Source organism: Struthio camelus, chromosome 9 (assembly GCF_040807025.1).
Source record: "Struthio camelus isolate bStrCam1 chromosome 9, bStrCam1.hap1, whole genome shotgun sequence".
NCBI classification, from domain to species: domain Eukaryota; kingdom Metazoa; phylum Chordata; class Aves; order Struthioniformes; family Struthionidae; genus Struthio; species Struthio camelus.
Window position 1 is genome coordinate 25,607,120 of NC_090950.1, and position 15,366 is coordinate 25,622,485.

Here is a 15,366-nt window from a genome sequence, read left to right on the forward strand (position 1 = left end):
GAACCTGGCCTCTAAACTGGAACTGAATTTGAGTAGTTTCTCTGCCCCTAAAGCTGTGTTCTTTAATGATTTTACTGCTTTCAGAAAAATTTCAGCCAGATCCAACTGCATTTTTGGAAACAGTTGAAGCACAATAATGCATAGGCAAAAATTTCTGCAGTCTTTGAGAAATCCTTTATTCAGAAAGAGCCAAAAAGACCATCTAACGCTTTCAAGAAAGAAACTCCGAAGAGATTTTTCTGGTTAGAGAGAGAGGGAAAGAGTCATGAGAATACTTAACTCCAGGGTGCATTCAAGAGAGAAATGTGGACTATGGAGATGGAAACAGTGCTATATTGAAGGAGAAAAAATAATTAAAGGTCAGGAAATAATTTGTAGTTCAACAGTAAAAGCTCCTGAAAACTCTTTATTCCTCATGTTATTACCCTCTGTGAAGTAGGGCATTAGCACTCCATGGTGTCCTAATTAGTTTACCAGGCCATATATTCCAGGTAAACTGTGCTTGCAATTGGCACAATGCTTCTTGTAATTAACACGGCATTCAGATGAAAAATTCAATGTAGTGTAAGCAGTACTCCAAACTCATTAAATGTCAAGAAATGGAAGTGTGAGGCATACATCAGAGAAGCCTCATGGAGTTTCTGGCCCAAAAGGAGGAGGAAGGGATAGAAAAGGAGAGAATCTAGCGAGGAGTTGTAACTTAAAATATTAATACTGACAAAGAACAGAAGAACAACTCCGCTTACTTTATCTCAAGCCATTAGCTTTGATTTAATGCAGCCATGGAAGCCTTTTGGTAGTTTCCGTAGTATCTTCACACTCTGGTTTAATAGGATTTGTTTAAATGAGGAGTGGACCCTCAAGCAATATTTCTCTTTAACAGACAAGTCCCAGCACACAGTAATAAGTAAACTGCAAACAATATATTTTAAAAGAAGAAATAGATTCTGCTAGCTCAATTTAAGGAAATATTTATTACACATAATTTCTCAACTATTTTCTGAGTAAGCAATATGAAATGGTCCTTATGAGCAGCAGAATGGAAGGAAGGAAAAAGTCTGCATCATTATGGGGAGGTTAATCTTTTGTGTCCTTTTAAGTGATGTCTTTACCTACATGAACTGAAGGCATCTATTCTGGATGTCTCAAAAATGTTAGTCCCCAAGAGACCATCTTTTCAACACTAGCATGCTCCTGCATCTTCCCTATCGTACCTTGCTTTCTAGTAATTGACCACAAGCTGAACAGTGTTCAGGGGAGAAAAAGGTTGCTAATGCAAGGACATTTGAACAAGTGTGCAAGCATCTTTGAGTAACAAAAGGAGAAGCTTCTATAAAACAATCAGGAAAACTTAGAATTTGGTAATGTGTATATATAAAAGGGTGTGGAGAAAGGTCTGGGCCAGAAACTAGTCAGTGAAGGAAGAAGATCCAAGAGTAACTTTGGGGCTAATGTTGCTTTTCATAATCACACGTAGATTACCTTTCACCTCTGCTTCTCCTCGCTTCTCTTTCCTCTCTGCTCTCTTCAGAATTTGCCAGTTCTGGTATGCATTCATATTTCTAAGTTTAAAAGCCCCCTTTATTCTCTTTTATAGGACTTGCTTTACAGAAAAGACGTAGGAGCCGCTGACTGAATCAGTGCCGCATTACAAAGGTAAATCACTTGCCTAGTGATCCTTTTTCTTCCCCCTCTCCAGAATGTCGATCTGGCAAATCAAGCCCCTGCCCCAACATTTTCAGGCCCACTGAGTTGCGGGTGTGATAACGCTTGGCAGAGTGGAATTAGAATTACTGTATTCTGTGTTGCTCCTTTAGTCCCATGCGAGACTGTCTTGCTTGGTATAACTTATTAAAACCCACAGGCACCACTTTCTTGCAGTTCATAGCACCTTGTAACTGAGTTTGCTGCTGTTGGTCTTCTCTAAATAGCAAGAAGGCTGCGTGTGAAACAGGCTTGAAGCACGTGTATCACGTAAAAAGTAACAGTTCAACAGCATCTAAATAACTGCCTTTTTTCTTTTTCCTTTATGTAAGTATATTGAATTGGTATTGAGCTTCCAGGGTACCATTTTATCCATAGCTAAAAATATAGATCAGTATGCCATGCTTTGGCAGATTTGTCACCCAAACGTTGTTTATACGTGTTCCCTAATGAGCGTTACAAATAGACTTGAAGTAATTTAGTTTTGAATGCAACCTCCTGTTGAACCAATAAGCACTGCTGTGGATGGAAGATGTTGCTCCCTTCTTTCTTTCAAATGTCCTGCTAACTTCTTGCTTTCCCATCACTGTGAGCTTGGTAATCCCCATATGCAGATATTTTACAACCACATTATTAAATTAGCTTAGTAGTTCCTTTTCCTTGCTGCCATGGAATTCTAATAGAGCGCTCTTCATCTTGTTCCTTTTCTTATTACTTTTATCAGTCACAAGAACATAATTGAACTGATAGACACACAGTTTTTTAGAAATGGATTCCATATTTTTTAATTCAGTTACCTGTGGCTTTAAACTCTATTCCTTTTGTTAATGCAATCAAGAATCATGTTTGCTTTGCTTTGCTTATCTGAAAGTAGTTGCTAGCCTCAGCGTTGATGACTTCAGTGTTATTATGCTTGCCTTTTTTATTTCTTGTGGACTTGCTCCTGTTTTTTCCATCTACCTCCCTTATTGGACGACTTTTCAATAAGCATATCTTTTTTAGCTTGTACAAGTTGTGCAAGTATAGACAAAGTCTGGTACAAATCTGCAGTACTGTGAGTACGCTGGATCATACGTTGACAGGGTGGTGACGTTCATCAGTATCAGAATGTAGACGCCTGTGACGCCTGTTGATATGCAGTGGGACAGAATGGGGCAGGTAATGCTTATAGCTGGAATGACAGACAAAATATGGTCATTGTTGACTCACCTTGCTGACGGTACTGCATGCGTGGACATGCATCATGTGGAAAAGGGCAGATGATTCCTTTAACTCTGTAAATCGTAAGTAGTACTTGGACACAGGCCATGTTCCTTGAGGCATTGTTAATTCAGTTCTTACTGGTCAATCCAGTACTTCCAAGGACTGCCAGACAGAGCAGTGAAACTGCAGGGTGCTGTTCAGGGGACGGATTGCTGGAAAGAAGGAATTCTTCCTGCTTACTGCTGCCCCATCTGTTGTACTGACTGCTTCCCCGGGCCCTGGAATGTGCAATAGGATGGGATGTTGGAGGCAAAGAGCCTGACGAGCTGCTGCATAACCATGCCTTCCTGGGTTTATCTCACTATTTATGTCAGATCTGCAAGTGGGATAGGGATTCGTCATAGGCAGTTGTATATTGCTTCATTCTCTCCTTTAGCCAAATAGTATTTCTGGCAGAGTGTCTGCCATGAGAACAGTAGCAAAAGCTTGGTGATGAAACACAGGGTACCTTCTAGGACAGGGGTATCAAGGTAGATTTCACCCTCCCCCTTTCCGTTACAAAAAATGCTATTCCTGTGGAGATCAGCACTGAGTCATTTAAATGAGGGAACAGAAAGTCACACATGGAAGGGAGTATTCTTCTGGGGGGTATTTGAAGCATTTTATATAATGGATCTATCAAGCAACAACTGAAAATGAAAGGGAAAAGAAAATAAAAATGTTCACATCGATTGCCCCTGGTGTTACAGAGGAACTGCAGTCATTATGTTGGACATGCCATAAATACATAATAGAAAACATCCCCTGTGCCTAAAAATCCTATGATCTAAGACAAACGAGGATATAAGGGAAATAGGGAGTGTTGCTGCTGGCAGGTCAGGCAGCAGCTAAGCCAGAGTAGTTTCCCGATTATTTGGGAGGTGCAGATGATATTGAGGACAGGTGAATTTCAGGAAGGAGCTGAAGGAGGACAATTAAGTCGTTTTGCAAATACATATGGAGAGGTGCAGCACGGAAGTAACCAAGACTCCTTTGATTGTTACTGGGTGAAACCTGATATAAGAAACTTAATGTATGTATGTCACAAATGCTAGACTTGGGGAAAATTGAGAGCACAGCACTTGAGCTAGCAGTTACACAGACGGGGAAATGGAAACACAACTTTGAAATGAGGATAAAGGGTATGCTTGTATCAGAGTATGCCAGAACTAGAAGAAAGAACTGTGCTTTCTGAGAGAGAAAAAACAGACGTCTTTCAGCACCCAGGGCTCTCCAAAATACCATTTAATACATTTGTGAAGAAGGACTTAATAGTCAGTGAGCTTTAGTGTTCAGGCTGAAGCTCAGTCGTTCAGTTCCTGTTCAACAGATAGCCCAGACCAGAACCAGACTGCCTGTAGCATCACTCTCCTTTGTGATACCCAAAAGCACTGAGTTAAATACTGATACTGAGGGGCTACTACTGTGGCTGGCAGATCAAGCTGCAGTTTTTTTTTTTTTTTTTTGTCATAGGGTGTTTCAAATTCGTCCGTAGAAATTAAGATGTGTGTTTTGGTCTCACTAGCTCAAAGCTTCTTCCCTCTCCAGTAATGTGCCTAGTGCAGTTTTCAACCAAAGCTGCTGGCCTGGAGCTGAAAAGATCTACTTGCAAATGTTTTGCTGGTACTTTGAGATTTCAGTCTCGGCTCCTTGTGTCCATGTTCTCCTGAGCCACATCACTGTCTTTTCTTACTGAGCCTCCATGTGAGTTTGTGTCCTGGGAGTCTGATCAAGGTGCAAGAGGGAAAAATGAAAGCTGGCCCATAGCAGGAAAGGTAGGCACTGGAAGCCCATTTCTGAATGCAAACTTTTCAGTTGTGATCAAATATCTTACTTTTTATTCCTAAAAATGATAATTGTTTTATTTTTTGTATTTGCATTTTGTTTCTTCGTGAAAAATTCAATTTTGCGGTAAATGGATATTCTTTTTTTAACCTAAAATTCTATTTTCCATTTAAAAAGTGTTGCAATGGAAAATTATTGATAACTTTGAATACTATTACTCTACTGCAAAGGGAACACTGTGTGTATCATGTGCAAAGCGTTTTGTAATAAAAGGTGTCATTTAAAAGGTCAGACTTAATTTATCATGAGGACATGATGCTGAATCACAAATTGAACATATGATATATTGTGCAAATAAGCATGAGGTAAAATGACTACAATTAATGCAGGAAGGAACTTGTTATCAGGCACTTACTGTTTGGACGTATCCCCATCCTATTGTTTAGGAGAATGTATTCAAAAAGCGTTTCGGCAATAGAAGGGAGAGCAATTCAGTGATAAAGTGAGACAGATGAGAAAGGAAGAGGTTTCTGAGCATAGTGGATTTAAACAGTAAACCATAATGTGTCAGTAGCAGACAGATTTTTAACACTGAATATAATAGCAATATGCCTCCTCTCTGTCAGAGCTGTTTTTATATTAAGAACATTCAGTGCTTTGGAGGGTACAGATTACAATTAAAGCTTTCACTTCCCATATTGAGTCCTCTTGAGTTTTGTTTCTCATTGCACACAGCAACAGTGTGAATGAATTAGATGTCATCACTGTGCCTGTATGCACCCACAGAACTGTGCTAGAAAAAGCTGCTTAAACTTGTTCGTTGCTGATGTCCTATGGAACGTGATAATTGAAATATGAGTATGGTAGGCGTGGTGCAGAAAATATGACACTATCACAGCAAGACTGCTCTTAAAATAGCTAGCAGAGCAGGGGGTGGAAGGGAGATTCAGCAAAATGTTACAGATCAATTTGTGTGCTTTCTGAAGAACTAGGAATAGGCCTTGCACTTACAGGCCAGCATATTTTAGGAAAAAAATCCCTGCTACTTTGACCAGTCTCTGGCTATACTTTGGTCAGTGGTCATTCTTACACTTCTACAAACTCCTGCTGCAAATCAGAGGGACATATTTATTCCGTGCCCTAGGTAAAATAAGCCTCCAAAATGGTTTGCTTTTTTCCAGAAGAAAATAAAATTCCAGCAGCCTGGAACTTTGGCCAAAGGTGGTCCAAATTGGCCAAAGGTGGTCCAAATTTTAGAGTAATAAAATGTTAGGGGAAGCAAAGACTACCTTATGGTCCATATACTGTATGGCCCATGTAGCGTCAATTTTGGTAATTTGATCCCAGATTACCAGAATGTAATTTAAAATGTTCACTCCATGTATGTATGGAAAAATCCCACCTATGCATGAAAAACTGCAGGAAATCCATGTGGTTATTTTTGTAATATATTTTGAAAAACATCCTTGGGAATCTTGTGTTACAACCATCTCAAGTAGGCATCCTGTTGGGCAGCGCTGTCTATGGAGTTGGCTGGAAAGAATCAGTGACCATGGATACCACGCAATTTTGGTAAGTAATCTGACCGATGTTACAGTGTTTAGGATTAAAAAGCAAAGCGAAGCAGCAGTTGCTTCAGTAGAAGACTTAAAAAAGAAAGATAGAATTAATAATTTAGGAATAGGCACAAAGTTTTGAGGCAGTACATACCCTGTCAGAAGGGACAGATAGGGTCTTGTGGTTTGGATGTTAGTCACCTTAGATCGCTGGAAGAACGGTCCTGAACTTGTTAAGGTCTAATGGAGGTGATGTATCTGGAAGCATCTGTTTCCCTACTGCAAAACAGATAATAAACCAATTTAGAGACCCCAGGACAGGGACATGCACTGATTTAGAAAGGACAACACACATACTCCCACTGTGTCACCTTTTCCAGAGAGATTTGCTCACTAGAGTGACAGGTCTATAGATAAAATTTTCTGCTGTTTCTGGTTAGGCAGCTTGACTTCTCAGCCGAAACATGCAGTTGGAAAAACACAGTAGACCTTAACTGTGCTGCATTAGGGAAAACATCAGTGCTGATCCAGGAGACAACAACAGGTACCTTAAGACTGAGGACTGCTGATGTGTTTGTATCTCAGTAAAAATTTAGCAGATGAAAGAAAGGATGTATCCTCAAAACACCAAAATACACAGCTTTGAAAGATAATTTCATTTTACCTAGACTAAACCACTCCACTGAAAGATAAAGACAAGTGAGAGCTTTGGCAAGAGGCACCATTTACAAACACGGAGCTTGCGCAAGAGAGCGGCCCCACACAACACGGAGGTCACAGCCATTCTACTCTCATACCTCTTCTCATACTGGGTTATGTAAAATGGGCAGAGGTGAGCTTTAAGGTGGACCTTCAGGAGGCACAATGCAGAATTCACAGTGGTGGAAGAAGAAGGAAAAAGCCCATTTTATGCTTCAGCTGTGCCCTCTAACTCCAGCCTGTTTCCAGTTGCCAGGCACACTGAGGGGAATGAAATCTCCTATCTGCATATTATTTAGGAGTAGCTTCTGGTTTGAAAACAAGATAGTGATATTAAATCAGTGTATCTCATGAAAAAATTAAGTCCTAGTCGCTGTCATCCTTAGTCAGATATTGTGTAGTGGTCCCACGCGTTATGAAAAAGCTTACTGAAATCAGCAATGTTATGTTATTTAATGTTATTTAATGTGATGAGAGTGGCAGGCAAAAGCTACTCCTTCAAGGTAATAAATCATATGACATTCACCTACCTTTATCTTGGCAAGAAGCCATTGGGGCCTTAGGCTTTCACGATGTATGAGTTGCTTATGAAGTGCTTTTGCACTATGAAGAATGGTTCTGCAAATGAGGCACAATGAAATCTGCATTTACTGTGTCTTCTAATAAGCAGATTAAATGTGTTTTTATATGTACACTTCAGCTGTGGTTTTTACGTTCTTCAGATTCACGTTTGTCTTGCCAGTGTCTTAACACTTGTGCCATGGTTGCCCACCTGCTAGCCCAATGCTATTTCCAAATGGTAGTACAAGGCATAAATTTACTGGGAGATGCTAAGAGAATTCATGCTCTTTCCCCATGTAGTGCTAAGTAGGCCTGGCATGCAATGACAGATGTTTCGGTTTAGATGGGGCTCTGTCGGCTTCACAGTGGCACAGGTATGAAGTAAAAGGTTATAATTGTGCAGAGATTTGATGGCACAAGGACATGGCAACCTCACCTGCAACAGCAGAAATGCAGCAGTATTTCCGGTGTCTTTTACATTTGATTAAAATGTCAGATGTGGGATGGGACTTGTCACTCTTCTCTGGACAGTCCCACTGGGAAAAAAAAAAAGGATGCATAGTCAACAGCATTAGATGGGAGATCAGGAGACAGGAGATCAAGCTCTTTATAAACACTTTGGGATTATAAGAATGCTGGAGCACATCTTCAGTAAGCTTTTGCTGAGAGAAATCAAGTGTTAAAAGCACGGAAGCAGCAAGGGCATCTAGTAGCATTATGTGACTGTTTTAGGGTATGTGATTTCTGTAAGACTGGATGAAAGTCACTGCTGTAATTGTTATTCAGGACAGAAGTTGGCAATGTACTTGGACTGCAGGTAGTCTGACTTGTACAGGAAACCATATGTCATAAAGTGCTGACTGTTCCCTTGAGTGAAGCCCTGGAAGAGGCAGTCGCATCATCTTCTTACCCTGCTAATGTAACCAAGAATCAGCTATAGAATTCCTTTCATCCACTGTTAAAAAAATTATGACCGTGGCCTAAGGAATTTTTTCTGAAGAAACACTGTGGTTTGAATAGCTGGCGTCAAAGGTTTGAACTCCTGTGCCATATGAGAACTATCTGCAAGTGGCCACTGATGAAATTCAGTCCTTTGTTCTTGTTGCTAATAATACAATCATTTTCCCTGATAGAGAGACCTCCATTTCAGATAAATCGTCTCTGTAGTAACTGGTGATAAGTCATCTCTACAGTAGCTAGATCTCCTTTAAACATAGAACTGTATTTCTACATTTGGGTTGTTTTGGTTCAGTCAGTTCAATCAAAATAGCTTTTTTTAATACTGAAAGCAAAAAAGTCACCTTAAATACAAGAAGTCAAACACTCAGACGAGAAATCTCAGAATTAAGGATGCCCATGCATCCTCAGTTCAACTCCTCCTTGCCTGCATTGTCTATGGCGTTTGGTTAAATTATCACTTATTGTCTTCTCCGCATGCTCTGGTGTTGTTCCATGGGACACACACAATATTTCTTTTCATACCCCACATTTGGTGTGTGGCTTTGAAAACTGACTTTTTACAAATTATCCAAATGTTGCACTGAATAAAATTTCATTTATTCATGGCACTTCTACAGTGCTCTCAATGTTATTTCTAAAGTTCTTATGGATATAAATGAACTTACCCTCTTCATTTGACACTTTGCAGAGTAGATGGTGATACTACTGTTTTACATTGGAGAATGTCACTCGTTCTGCAGTTTCTAGACTGAAACGTGGAGATCCTCCTTCCCCTGACATTTTAACATTTACAACCGAGCTATAATTGATCTCAGCTGCAGCTGATGGCACTCAGCAAGTCCTGCCAATCTGACTCCAAGTATCCTAGACCCAGCAGCTGGAAACCAGGAGCAGTCACATGTGAGATAATTGCTTGCCAAATATTGTGAACTCAAAGGAGTCCTGGGTCAGAGGCTGAACTGGGTTCCATTCTCAGAGGTTGCACATAAGGGCTGAACTGTAAGATAATCGTTTTTCTTTCTGTAGTCCTCCTCCTCCTTGTTCAACATATCCTGCAGTTAGCAACATATCCTGCAGTTAGCCATAATGTAGGTTTTCCAGGCGAGTAAAAAGTTTCACCAAATTTACTTATGTTCAGGAACTGTTGATCTGAGGGGTTTGTTTTTCAAGACATTTGGCTTTTTTTTCTTTGTCAATATCTAAATGTTTTGGTTTCTGGATTTCAGAATTAGTAAATTGTAGGTGCACAATATTTCAGATTTTCTCTATTTTTGCCAGAATGAGACCTACGCTTCCTTACTATATTATATGATGGAGCTGAAGCTCTTTGAGAGTGCTCGTCTGATCATTTTCTTTATAAATTTAACAAACAAAAGTTGTTCCAGATAAGCCTATTCTGACAGATTATTATTTTACACTTGTACAATTTGCTTACAGTTGTAAGGACCTATGACTTAAGTGAGTCAACATTAATAGAGTTACAGTTACATTCAGATCATACTTACTGTTCGGACAGCTGCTACCTCAAATGCTGCGGTGCAGTGCTTAATACATAGATAACCCGCAACGATGCGTATACCCGTAATGCTTCTCACAACGTGAGATGTGTTTGGGTATGGGGCACAGCAGCCAGGCGATGTGGTAAAGATGAAGTGAGAGAGTGCAAATCTGGGAAAAGTAGGTGAGCAATGATCATTCCCAGCTCAAAACCGGATCTGGGACTCAGGTGCTGTAGCTGCTCTTTAAGATACAGGTGCTTCAGAGGCTGGGGGAAGAGTTGAAGAAACTTGAACTTGGCCTGGCCTGAATGTCGGAAAGACTTACTGCAGCCCTGAGCGGCAGCTTGGCTTGTCCAAGATACGAGCTGAAGCCGTATTCCTGAGTTGTTAGGAAAAGAAGAGTACAGGTTGCGAAAGAGGTTTCTGCCGGCAGCCAAATACCTTGTTATACCAAGTTTTCCTGCTGATTTTCTGAGTAAAGAGTAGGCTGAGTATGTGGCATGATTAGAATATGTAGGATTGTTTTGGAGTAAAGGAGCACAAATTCTTTTGGATTTTAAAGCTCTCCAGAATTTTTTTAATTGGCAATAAAACGGTAAGGCTCTTAAAATGCAAACTATAACAATAAACAGTGCTTTGTTTTATATTTATGGCTTGTGAATAAGGATTGCACAAAGATGGTAACTTTTAATTTTGCATTAACCGAGCTCTGTTCTGCAGTAACTCTGAGGTTGTTTGATGGCAAGTCAGTGAGCCTCGCATGCGGAGAAAAATGAATCAATTACTACCTTTGCCTTGCAGTGAGTTGTCCCCAGTGAAAGAATGTAAACCTGTCAGATAGCGACAGCTTGTTCTACCTGCACAAATACCACCATTTTAAGAAATCAGGAACTACTGATATGGCTGTATTAGATCTAAAAGTGCACGTTGATAGGATTTCCCGTTTCCCAAAGATGGGATCTGAAGCTAAATATTTCTGATGCATCTGTTTATCATCTGTGAAATGTGGATCTGTTTTGTTGAAAGAGCTCAGCACTGAGCAATTTTCCATCTTTTGTAGCTCTGTACTTCAGATGCCAGTACGAGAAAACCTGTAAAAACTTCCTTTACTTTAAAAGCCGCAATAGATTTAAGCAACTGCCTAGAGTATCTTTTCATGCGTTGTACTGAAATGTTATGTCCGCAAATTATAGCATGTATGAATGTAGTGGAGCACTTCTCATCTTCCAGATTGCTGGAGAGATTTCCAGAGCATTCAACCATATCCTTTGTGTTTGTGTAGAGCTTGGCAAATGAAGGTTTTTCCAGTTTTGGCTAAAGTGAAAAGTGACGGGAAAAAATTTCATTTGGATCAAAACAAGATGGATATCAATGATGTTTTTTAGTTTTGCAGTGAATAGAGAACTGGTGGCTTGGAAAAATTTTGCTTTGGGTTAACTTGAGACAAGTTGTTCAATACAAATGAAAATACTTTTTTTTCATGTTAAGGACTTGGGTTAATTTTGTTTAAACTTAAAAAAAACTGAGCCATTTTGAAATAGAAAATGTCCCTTAAAATGGAAAACTTTGAGAAGTACTTTGAAAAAAAAATCCCATTCCTGAAATACAGGAAGTTCTGTCTGAACATGAGAAAAAACCTCTTTACTGTGAGGGTTACTGAGCACAGGAACAGGTTGCCCAGGGAGGTGGAGGAGTCTCCTTCGCTGGAGATATTCAAAAGCAATCTGCATACAATGCTGGATAACGTGCTCTAGGTGACCCTGCGTGAGCAGGGGCGTTGGACTAGATGATCTCCAGAGGTCTCTTCCAACTTCAACCGTTCTGTGTGAATCTGTGATTTTTTTTTAAATAACTGAAATTATTTTTCATTTTGACCAGATTTTGTAAATAGCAAAGCTGTATTGATGTGCCATTTGGGGAGGAATTCACTTTTTGTCAAGAAATTCTCTGCCCAGCTCTGCTTTGAAGAGTGCTGGCAGAGCATGTGAGATACGGGAGAATGTAGCTGTTACTTTCCCATTAAAAGAAGTGTCATAGGTACTTTCTGTAGGCAGGAGGTAAGGCTGTGGGTTTTTCAATCTTATCTGAAAGATGAGTGGAAAGTAAGTTACATTTCCAGCTACAATAACACATATATTTGTCAGCTTTCAGAGGACAGTGCTGGCAACGTGAGACTTAAAGAGCCATGAAACATCTTTCCTAAATTGTCCATTCATGTTATTTCTTCTTTGTGTTTTGAGCACCACTGTAAATCTAAGCAAACAATATCTAGCTGTGTCTCTATTCTAAATATAGTACAACAGAAAGTGAAATTTAACTTCTTTTTAAGATCTGTTGAGACTTAAGGTTGTATTTTTGAAACTCTTATCAGTTGCCTTGACGCTGTGACAGTAGCCAGTTTTTTTTTTTTTTTTAAAGGAGTATTTGCTTACTTAATAAAAATGCAGTTTACCTTGATACTACAGCGGTCTCAGTAGTAAAGAATGGTCATTGGCTTCAGTGATGGCTGGTACAGTAAGAAAAGGCAGTCTGTATAGCTCAAATCTCATCATTTTTAGCATTCTGATCAATGTAAAGAATCAGTGCTGGAGTGAATGGTCTTGACAATAGCAGATGGAGGAGTGATCCAAACCAGGTTTTAAGGACATACAAAAAAGGTCATTGTCTACTTTTTTGAGCTAGAACATCAAGAGGCTCAACAAAGACTGTGTTTCTACCACACCATGTATTGCACACAACTCAGAAAGAAAGAATGAAAATTTATAGTCTGAAATGGTCAGATAAAGGGTGGGACATAGGCACTGTTTGCCTTTCCGTTTGACAGGGAACTTTACCACAAAGGATAAAATGACATGCCTGGAGTAAGAATGGGGCAAAATGAGAAAATGACTAGATTTGTTGAGATTCAGTTCATTGCTTTTGGCCATAAGGTAATCTGTCTTCCTGTTTGACTGATGTTCTGCATTTAATCAGGTGCTGAGTGAATATCTTATTTTGAAAATCCAAACTAATAATGGACATAAAAATCGTGGTAAATGATAAGATGCAATAAGACAAGTTATATCTTCTCTAATGACAGCATAATGAACTGAATTTAAAATGAAATCCTATCATGAACAGTCACGGCCCATTAGACAATGAAATTTCTCATTAAACTGACTTTTTAAAAGCACTTTGCAAAAAGAGGATATGAAACAAAATTGCACAATATTGTTTGAAGCCACTTGCAGCCAGATCCTAGTAATCTTTCTGGGTAAAAAACAACCGGCTTCGGTTAGTATTTTGCCTGAGCAAGGACATAACCTGTAAAATTGTCAACTGTGAATTACATGTCATCTAGATCATTTCAGCAAGATTTAACAGCTAATCTCATCATTTATTGTTTACAATAGTGTACCCATCAGAAAAGGCGAAAGAAGGAATAAAAGGAGGTGGAAGGTTTCTTTGCTTGTGGCAATTGCTGCTATATGTGGATGACATAGAACAGGAAGAACCCACAGGGAGAAGCATGTGGTCCCCAGATGTTAAATATTACATGTTTTGAACAAAACATTGTAGAAACAGCAAGCTGGGAGATTTCCCAAGGAAGACCAAAAGGAGTTGCAGGGAATGGAAATGATGACTGGTGAGGGGCTTTTTTTTCGGTTGGTAAGTGTTCCAAGATAACCTTTTTATAGATCCCTATACTGTTGCAGTTTTTGCCTTCACAGCAAATTAAACATGACTTCCTAATTAACAATTATTATTACAAAGTAGACTTGGCGTGACAATGTAATTCATTTAAAAAAAAAAAATAATAGTACAGGTCCAAGTCCCATGAAAGACCAGCAGGATGCAGGTTCCTACTGCGCATAAGTCTCTTTGGAAGTTTCTAGCTACAGTTGCTTTGAAAATGGGATTAAAAACTCCTAAGTTCTGTAAGCACTTCTAAAAAATTTACCCCTCATATTTTTCTTTATTTGCAATCTAAATACTGTATTATTTTGAGCTTTTTTATACTAGATTTATTTTAGTTGAGAGAGAAATAAATGTGAATGCCTTTTAAAAAATTTCTTTCGATTATTTTGGAGAAAAAGCTGCACTGCAAATGCAAGTTTATTGTTCCAGTAGTATTTACAAAAATAACTCAGTAATACAAAAAATTTGTATTACATTATACTAGGAATGTGGATTTTTTTTCTTTTTTAAGAAGGAGCATCTGTTCTATAGTTATTTCAATGCTTGGGTAATTCATCTAATGATTACATGGATGTTGGCTGGAAGGCAGCACAGTACATTGTAGAGGAAGCTGTAGAGAGGCTAGCAAACACAGCCTTCGGTACTTTTAAAGGAGGTGAAAAGGAGAAAAAGAACTGTTCTGAATGATAAACAATGCTGGATATGATCAGACTGCATTTTCAGGAGCTGCACGTTTAGTAGCTGTCCTTGTTCCCAGCAGGAGCTCTCACACCGAATTCTTTTGAAAATCTGACCAGTAGAGATTATTTTGAATGAGAATAAAGGCCGAAGTGAATTGTTTCATCGATACCAGTTTATAATTTTAGTCCAAAAGATGTTTATGGCTCTTACACATGGGGAGTAGCTCTGAATAGAAGATAATTGTGTATCTTATTCAGTGTATGTATCTGCCATTCACTGTTTAGAATTGATATTTGGGGAGCTAAAATTGAAATGGAAAGGTGCGGCCTGTAATACTTGTGTGATTATAAAGAATTCGTTAAATTTTAACTTGGTTCATTCACATTAACATAAAATGGGATAAACAGGTTTATTCTCATTTTACTGTGATGAAAATAGATCTTGATTCACTTGTCACTGTCACTGCTAATCTGCTGACTTTAGCTTTGTTGTTCTAATTTACAGCAGAAGAAAGAAGAAAATTGGGCCTCTAGCATATATGTCAGCTGGACCGTGCAGTAGTGTTACAAACATGGACGTGTAGACAAAAAACATTTTAATGATCAGCTAAAGCACTTACCAATAAATTATCAAATGCTCAGTTCTTTTGACTCTGAAACTAGTTATTCAGCTAATCAATGGCTGTGGTAAGAACCATGTAGCAATAAAAGAGCAAGTTGTCTTTTCATTTTGCTATCCTTTTTGGTGAAGCGAAAAACCTAGTTTTCTACCTTCAGTAGATCTTAGGAAATAATGACCTGATACTGAAATAAAACTACTCAGTAGCCCTAAGAATGCAATGCCAATGTAACAATAAAAATGCGCTAAGCATATTAAACAAAATCAAGCTCTGTTTTGGCAGAGGTCCCAGAGTAGTGAGCTGAGCAAGATCAGCCTTGGCCACAAGATCACATGGAGTCAGCAATATTTAGCGTAAATATTACTCCTCACTGAATATAGTG

The 15,366-nt window shown here is 39.0% G+C and overlaps 1 long non-coding RNA gene across 2 annotated transcripts; it reads left to right on the top strand.

Annotated features, from left to right (window-relative positions):
* The first annotated feature begins 1,504 nt into the window (after window positions 1–1,504).
* On the top strand, window positions 1,505–15,005 carry LOC138068187 (uncharacterized). Of its 2 annotated transcripts, XR_011142855.1 has the most exons (3): window positions 1,505–1,656; window positions 13,399–13,654; window positions 14,870–15,005. It is a non-coding gene; the product is annotated as an uncharacterized lncRNA (long non-coding RNA). The 2 variants fall into 2 exon arrangements; XR_011142854.1 differs by lacking the exon at window positions 1,505–1,656 and having other exon boundaries at window positions 13,271–13,654.
* The last annotated feature ends 361 nt before the right edge of the window (window positions 15,006–15,366 follow it).